Source organism: Opisthocomus hoazin, chromosome 2, assembly GCF_030867145.1.
Source record: "Opisthocomus hoazin isolate bOpiHoa1 chromosome 2, bOpiHoa1.hap1, whole genome shotgun sequence".
Classification (NCBI taxonomy): domain Eukaryota; kingdom Metazoa; phylum Chordata; class Aves; order Opisthocomiformes; family Opisthocomidae; genus Opisthocomus; species Opisthocomus hoazin.
In genome coordinates this window covers 50,099,983-50,108,192 of record NC_134415.1, presented here as the reverse complement: position 1 = coordinate 50,108,192, position 8,210 = coordinate 50,099,983, and the positions used below count along the sequence as shown (strand labels likewise).

General features: G+C 43.8%; 1 protein-coding gene across 6 annotated transcripts in view; it reads right to left on the bottom strand.

Annotated features, from left to right (window-relative positions):
• BCL11A (BCL11 transcription factor A) overlaps positions 1-8,210 on the bottom strand; it is a 78,028-nt gene that overhangs the window by 62,749 nt on the left and 7,069 nt on the right. The window lies entirely within an intron of this gene.

The following is an 8,210-nucleotide window of genomic DNA, read 5'->3' as shown; positions in this document are numbered from 1 at the left end:
CAGTTTATCACAAAATAATACAACCTCTAAATAATCTTTCGGGAGGTAGTACTCTCTTTTGCCAAATGCATCCCACTGTGTTTCTCCTCCTCGAAGAGAACAACGTTCCCCGACTACTGTTTCCCTTTGCACTACTACTTCCCAAATATGAAAATTGGCATCGATAACAAATAACACGCAGCAAAAAGCCCCTGGCCACCCTCATGCAGTAAATGCTCCATGCACTTACAGTGCCCTGGCTGAAGCACGACATGTTTGCTGAGATATTCTCTTACTTCTGAGATATTCTCTTACTTCAGACCGAATGAACTCAGTAGCTAAAATGCAATAAAACCCAGATGATTCATGCAATGTCCAAAAAAAATCCAGCTGTGATGCTGTACCAAAGTAACAATGGGTGACAAATTAATTGCTGTGAATTTGAAGGGGGGGGGGGGGTGGACGGGACATTTTTATTTTTGCATTTTATATTTTGCTGACTGCTCAGTCAATTAAGCAATAAATGCAAAATTAAACTCCTTACTTTCTAAGGAGTGAGGAACTGTAATGTGTGTTTATTTTAAAAAGGTAATGGTTGCCATAATAGTAGCAGTAGTAGTAGTAGTAATAATATCCACAACAACAATAATAACATTACTGAAGGCAGGGCTCTCTTTTAGCCTTTGTGGTTCAGCAGTAATTCTGTTGTTATTTTAAGCAGAGGTTTTTCTATCTGAAGCTAAGATCAAATTGTAGGTGTAATTGTTCAGCGCTTATGCAAAGCAGGGGAATGATGGAAGCAGAAAGTCCTTGGTTTTGACTGACCAACATTCCCCAGGTCTCCCTCCACCAGCACCATCCTCTGGCGTGAATTCAGCACCTTCTGAAGCTGCTTCAGAGCTCAATACCACTCTGACAACGCCTACCTGGAAGGGCAGAGTTGAAGCACTACTTCTCGACAGCTGTTTCACAGGGATATTAAGCCTTATCTCCTTGACGGTAATCCAGTTATTTGTTTTTTGCTTCTCGCTCCAGTCTAGGTGTTTTAGCTACTTAGTGCAAAAACACAAATCCTAACCTTGAGCAGAGCTCCATACCCAAATAGGGGAGAGTCGTGAGGTTTTTTAACAGCAACCTGTTCAGGTAAAAAGTTCCAGCAGAATCCGAGCAGTCAAGTGGGGAGAGGTCTCCAGGAAGAGCAGAGAGAAGAAACACTTTGGTGCACTGTCCGCAAACCCAGAATTCAGCAGCTTTTATTGGCAGTCAATTTGTTTCAAGTGTTTTGTTCCAGGAAATGTATGTATTTTTCTTTGTGCATTTTGTGGATTTACTACAGCCGCTCCTGACAGCTGTTGATTCAGTTAAATGAGCACACTATTAAAAATCCTCTAACATCCCTGCACTGAAAAACAGACATCTTTGGATGGAGCTGAAGATGTGAACCCAGAGGAACATGGAAGCAAAACCTCTGTGAAGAGGACGTACAGCCTGGGCTGTGCCTGCAGCCCGAGGGGCAAAGGGGACTCCTGCTCCTCTTTGCAGTGACTCCATTTTCTTTGTTTCAACCAGACCCACATACCAAAAAAGAACGAAAAGCAAAGCAAACGATCCCAAGTATAAAAAATAAATGTTTGCTAAAATTTGGAAAAATTACATCCCCAGCAGACTGGTGTTAATATGCTTCAAATAATTTTGCAGTCTGCCCCATACTTCGTTTTCTTTCCTTACTTACTAGCCAATTTTGCAGAACAAGAACACCTATACGAAACAAGGAGGGAAAGAAGTGGATGTTTTCATTTTGCTTTAGATCAAAGGCAAATAAGAACGCAAAATGTGGTATATTGAGTATTTTTTTCCACTGCTGTCATTCACACCAGGCTATTGAAGTTTTATATAATTCCCCAGCCTGGCTGCATATTAAGCTGGCTTTGTATAGCTTTATTGTAGCGTGGTGGTGAGGAAATATTAATATTCCTGTGTTGCATCTGACAGGACATTTACATGCGCCCATCTGAGCTCACACCTGAGAGCTGCTCCAAGGTACAGTAGCTGTGCTCCGATTGTAAAGGCAAATGAAGAACACAAATTCCCTGCTGGGACTGGGGCTGACCTCACCACACCCCGCATCACAAACCTTTCCCTTGCCAACCCGAGGCAATGCCACCTCCGAATGAAGAATGAGCTGGGGAGCAGCCACCAAGTTACCAGTCTTTGCGGAAGAAGAGCGAAAAACCTTGCTGAAACATTTTAAAGATGCACAGCGAGTGCAGTTGGCCAATAAAGGCTGGGAAACAAACTTGACGAACCCCGCACAGGATGCATTGCATACTAAACCTCATTAGGAAGACGGGGAGGATGTTTATGGGCTTCAAAATGGGTTTTGCATTCACACAGGAGGGTTTGAATAACGTGAGCGCTTGGTCTGCCCATCCGTGAGGGTCTGCAGTTGCTGGACCAGCTCCTGCAAGCGTTTAAGGGCGCAGGGGATGTTCAGTCCGCGTTTGGCAGGGCAAAGAGCACCCAGGATGGGAGTCCTAAAGAGCAAACTGTGTTTCATAGAAATTCATTATGAAACAGAGAGGATATCATCCCAACTGCTCCGGTGGTTTGTGGGTCCATTAATGTGCCTGTTATTTTTAAAAGTATGTAATAAATCACAGCAATCCGTGTACTGATCATCAACCATCATGGGCCCAAACCTGCTATGCCAGACATTACCAGGCCAGAGCTACTGCATTTGTACAAAATGAAACAAAATACGTTCATTAGCACAGGGGAAAAAAAAAACAAACCCAATGGTTAATCTTAGGGCCATGCTACCAGTATGAACATAGGTCTTAATGTACTAAAATATATGAGCTTGGTGTATTTTATGAACTTGTGCAATATCCCAGAAGCCAACACATAAAACAGAGCCCTCCCGGATGGAAGCTGCACTCAGATGCCTGCCAGGCTGAGAAGACGACCTCTTCGGACTCGCGACATCGCTGGCAGTACTAAAACCCGAACAAAATCACAACAAGCAGAAACGTAACAAGAGAATCTCAGCAATTAGCTAAAAAAATAAAACAGACAAACAAACAAACAAAAAAAAACCAAAACAAAACAAAAAAAAAAAGCCAGCAAGTGGCAATGTGCCAGGCCATGTCCAGCTTGATGCTAAACACCTTTTCTCGCACAAAGCTAGTACTATTACATATAGAAACAGACCAAAGCTTGAAGGGAGTTTGTCCAAAATATTTTCGTAATAAGAATACGTGCAGGCAAACAACTGGAGGCTGAACTCCCATTGCCTGACACTGCCTCGCAAGCTTCTTTAATCGCCTTTATTATTTGAAGGAAATAAGAAAGAACTTGTGGGCTGAGGGTTGCATATACAAAATGAGGTGATGCTAATAGGCCTCCTCCTCTTTAAAAGAGGCATTACCAAATTATGGGAATGTTTAGAGAAGACTTTATTTCTCCCACTGGGATAATCAGAAGGTGATTAATTAATTTACTCCCTGTTTCAGTTTCCATCAGCCAGCATTCGTTGTCGGGACTCGCTGCACAGAACCTTAGTTTATTACACGCATTATTTTCAAAGCTTTCAGCACGTGATGCTAACGTGCACCTTTTCAGACCTATACGAAGTTTAATGCATGCTGGGCTGCCTCTTCAGCCACAAGCATTTTGGATGCAGCGATGCTTCAGCCCATGGTGAGCTCCACAATTAAATGTCCCACACAATAGGAGAAAGAATGCAAAGCATATTCCTCGTCCTCTAAACCAGAAGATGTGATTTGCAGGAAAGAAGAAAACAAATATTCAGGGCACTGCAACACTCTGATGCTCCCCTGGAAGGATCATGTAGAGGCAGAAGAAAACTTTCTACCCTGCTTCTGTGCTTTGAGTGAACTCGTATTTGTGTTTCCAATAAAGGGCCATTTTTTCATTAACTGCCTGTAACAGCAGGGAATAGGAAAACTAACACAATCTTTGCCTCATACAAAGGATGATATTGGCGTCACGTGTTTGCTTCTTCAAAAAATGTTATTTATAAAAGGCAACAGGGAAAGCTGAGAAACTATTGACTCTTCCCCGTATCCCCGCGTGAGTAGCATTAGGGCAACTTTTTGATCCCCCACATTTTTTACATTTCGTCCCCCCAAGAAGCAAATTTCACAGCCACACAGGCCACCGCCTTCAATTAAGCTTTCAAAAGTCTTCTGACAATGCCAACAATTGCAAGACACTTCTGGAGCTCAATCATGCAACCATCGTGACACTTCTATTTACAATTTGTCTTAGAAAGAGTTTCTCTGACATTGCACTTCGACAAAACAGCCAGGCTGCCAGTTCACAACCTTTCTCTGTCTTATTTACAAATACACCTTGCATGCAGGGCTCCGAATCTCAGAAGCGGGAGCCTTTGGGTATCATCCTCACTATTTTTCCTGCCTGCAACTGTTTTACGCAGCCTATACTCTCTGGTTTTTTGTAAGGGGAAAGAAGACAGAATTTTACTCCAAAATATTTCCACATTCCTGCCCCCCCCCTTTTTTAAGGTTTCATCTTATTGTCCGGATGCAATGCTAACTATTAAATGCAGACATCAATAATTTATTGTCTCCAGAACAAAATAAAACAATGAATCACAATTTACAACCTACAGAGTTACAATGGCAACTACTAATAACAGCCCAAGAAAATTTCTGTGGTGCAATGACTACTGAAAGACATTACCTCCTGAGAACTGTAATAATCAAATGTACTTGGTCCAAAATTTAGTGCCAAATTACATCCACCTTCCCCCAGTTACTGCAGACAGAGGGTTTTCTTACGTTATTTTCCCACGTATTTTATTTGAATGCCACAAGCAGCTTGAGAATAAAGGAGTCAAGCGGTAAAAATTACCTCCTCCCCTTCTCCCTTCATTTCTTTGTACAGTAAATACGGCATTCGCAGCTACACACTTGGCATTATAAAGGGGAATATGCAGCAGCACTCCAAAGTGTTCCTCCAACTGAATCCAAGTAGCGTTTAAGATCCTTCCTCACCCAAAAAACCACCTTTCATTAATTCCCTTGGATTTATACATTCAACAAACAAACCACTAAAACTGACACCAGTGGACAATAAATATTTCTTCAGCCTTTTCAATAAGTGAACAGCAATTTTACATTCACTGATCTCTAGATACTTCAGTTAATATTTCCCCCTATTGTAAAATACGAGAGCGGATAACTAAAGCCTTGCCGTAGCACTCACTGCAAATCACGGACTGCCGGTATCCGGTGGTGAGGCTTTGACATACATATTGATGAAAGCTGCCTCATGGACCCACACAACGTATCCTATTAATTTTCAGTTAAATTTATGACATTTCAGCTATAGTGCTGGATCATTATCACTCAAAATTTTATAGCAAGTCAAAGCTCCGCGCAGGCAGACACCTACGTGGAAGAGAAGGTACGCTTGCCTGCACCTATATGGATCTCACAGCTACCGCACAGGATGCACACATACATACAAGCTAATCATCTCTGCCTCTGGAAAACGGTGAGGATAAAGAGCGGCCTGCTGATGGTTAAAATAGACATAATTTCTCCCTGCATTTGAATGACTTGCTGTCTTTAGATGAGCCGATCCTTAACCATTACTTATCTTAAGGTGATCTTTTACTGCAACACAGCAACTTACTGACTACAGAACTGCAGCCAGAGGACATACTGCAGCCAGAGCCAACTTACAGCACCTCTGTATCCAGAGCTAACCTGTAACACCTCTTTCAGCCTAACAACTAACTGGGCATATTTTTACATTGCTACTAAATACATATTTTCCGGTCTCTTACCAGCAAGAATCAGTTCCCTCAACTCCTGTATATTTTTCTAAAGGCAGTCTCTGTCCTTTTTTTTTTTTTTTAAATTACACACTCGTATCTTTTTGTATTTTGCATTCTTGCACAGAAATTGGGTACAAAATACCAGAACTGGAAAAGCCTGAAGTTCACTGCAGGGGCCTTCCAGATACCTGAACTCCACAGCTCACTCCAAGACCCCCGCTGGTAATTTTACTGCCAGACCCCACAAACTCCTGGCTACAAGCAATGGGTCACCAGCTATTGCCACCCTTCTCCAAGATACAAGGGAGCTAAACGCATTCAAGTGAAAAGGCAGATGAAAACACAAAGGGGAGGGACAGCACAAGACCCCTTAACTCCTGGAGCTCCTTCCCACTCTCTTGCAGCCCAGATGCATTTCCCACCACTGGGAACAACCAGGGGACACTAGCACCACTGGCTCCATCCCAGCCAGGGATGCGCAGGAAAAGACCCGCAGTCTTGGACCTCCTGTCTGAGGGCATGGCTGGGCACCACCACGCAGAAGACTCAGGGTGGGAGACGCCCAGACAACTGCAGGTCGGTCTCTAGTCACAACAGTGCTTGTGGCTTCCACCACAGACCCGTGCCCGCTCCCAGTCTGGCCCACCTACACAGCAAAGGCAATCCCTATGTGTAAAACCAAGCAGGATCAGGTCCCCTACCAATGTGCACCTCTTCTCACCCATTGCCCTTCGCTCACCGAACCATTTAAAGTCAGTTAAAACCACAGCCTTTTCTGAATTAACAGCCCCGTGACATCGCACGAGGCCAAATCCTGTTCGCTTCACATCACTCGCACCACGTGAAAGCTCGACGAGTCTCCCACGCCAAATGAATGCCAGAGCAAAACCCTCAGCTGAGCGGTTTACCTCATGCAGAACTCCCCGGCGTGACCATCCCCCTGGCTGAGGGATCTATTTGGAACCACAGCAAGCAGATTGGGTTTAATTCTTGCTTGACAGATACTGTGTTCTGTCTTTTCAACAGAGCGGCGCCGTACGTAAATACAGCGTTACATCATACCGCCACTCCTCCATATTTGGTGATTTAGTATGGCTCCAGAGCTCGGAAGACTACAAATCCCTTCCACCAGGCTCCCACTTCATTAATCATGCCCTACACTTCTGCTCGTTTTCCATCAGATCGCAGCCAGCCCATGGAAATGGGCACTGCCCTCTACCACTCTGGGAAAAAAAACCACACCTTTAACATCGGTGGCTGGGAAGTGCAGTATGGGGAATTACTGGGTTTTTAAAGTCTCTTTCAAAATGTAGCTTAGCAGTAGCTGAGCCTCTGTTTCCTCTTAAACATAAATATACACATGTATTCAAAGTAACACCCATTACTCTGCAGAAATAGTATATATCCATTTACATTACATATGCATGTGTACACACATCATTTTGCATATATACATGTGCACAGACACATGCGCACCGATACATATTTGCTGCCACCGCAAAAGCCTCAAAACTACAGCTCTCCAGCATGATTTGCCGGCGGGTTTGGAGGCTAGGGGAGGCTGCAGGAGTATGACACTGAACCTCCCAGCACCTACTGCCCTATTATGGTTTTAACTCCGTGGCCAAAGCAAGCCCAAGACAAGCTCCAGCACATCGTGTGACGACGCACTGCACCTCTGATAACCCTGAGCGGTCCTGTGGGCTCCATGAAGAGAGGTAGCGGCAGTGCCACATCCCAAACATCGCTGGGAAGGGGAAGGCTGAAACCGGTTCAGGCGTTTGTTGGTGCTGATATACTGCGGTCTCACCTTTTTCTACCAGTAGTATTGGCACGGTTTGAAGTGATTTGCAACGCTTGCTGCAAATGGGTACTACTCTTGTTTACTCGCAGGATTTTAAAAGCAGAGCATGTCTTGTTACACTCCCAGGGCTCTGGGATTTTCTTTCACGTAGTACACTCTCTTTTTTTAACCTCATTTGTGAAAATACCTGCATGGCAAACAGCTTTCTGGTTAGAAAAAAAAAACCTAAGAAACGGAATTATTTACCCTTTTTTTAAAAAAACCTTACATTTCGTATTGTTTGTTGTACAAAACAGAACTCTGCCTTGGACATTTGTACAGCTGACATGTGGTTGTGTAAACCACAAACAAAATCAAGATACATCTGTCAAAACCACATCAGAGACAAGAGAGAGCACAGCGAAGCATTTATCATTTGGCTGAGGAGGCAGGCTGCAGAGAGCGGCCTTTCCTGTCAAACCAACCTTTTGAAATTTCCAAATGCCCTTAAACTTTTCGAATAAGCATGTCTGTGCGCTTCAGCAACTGCCCTCTCTACTCTGGCCTGGCCAGTCGAAAATGGCATCTTAAAGTCAAGGTCGGTGGTGTCACTTTGCCATG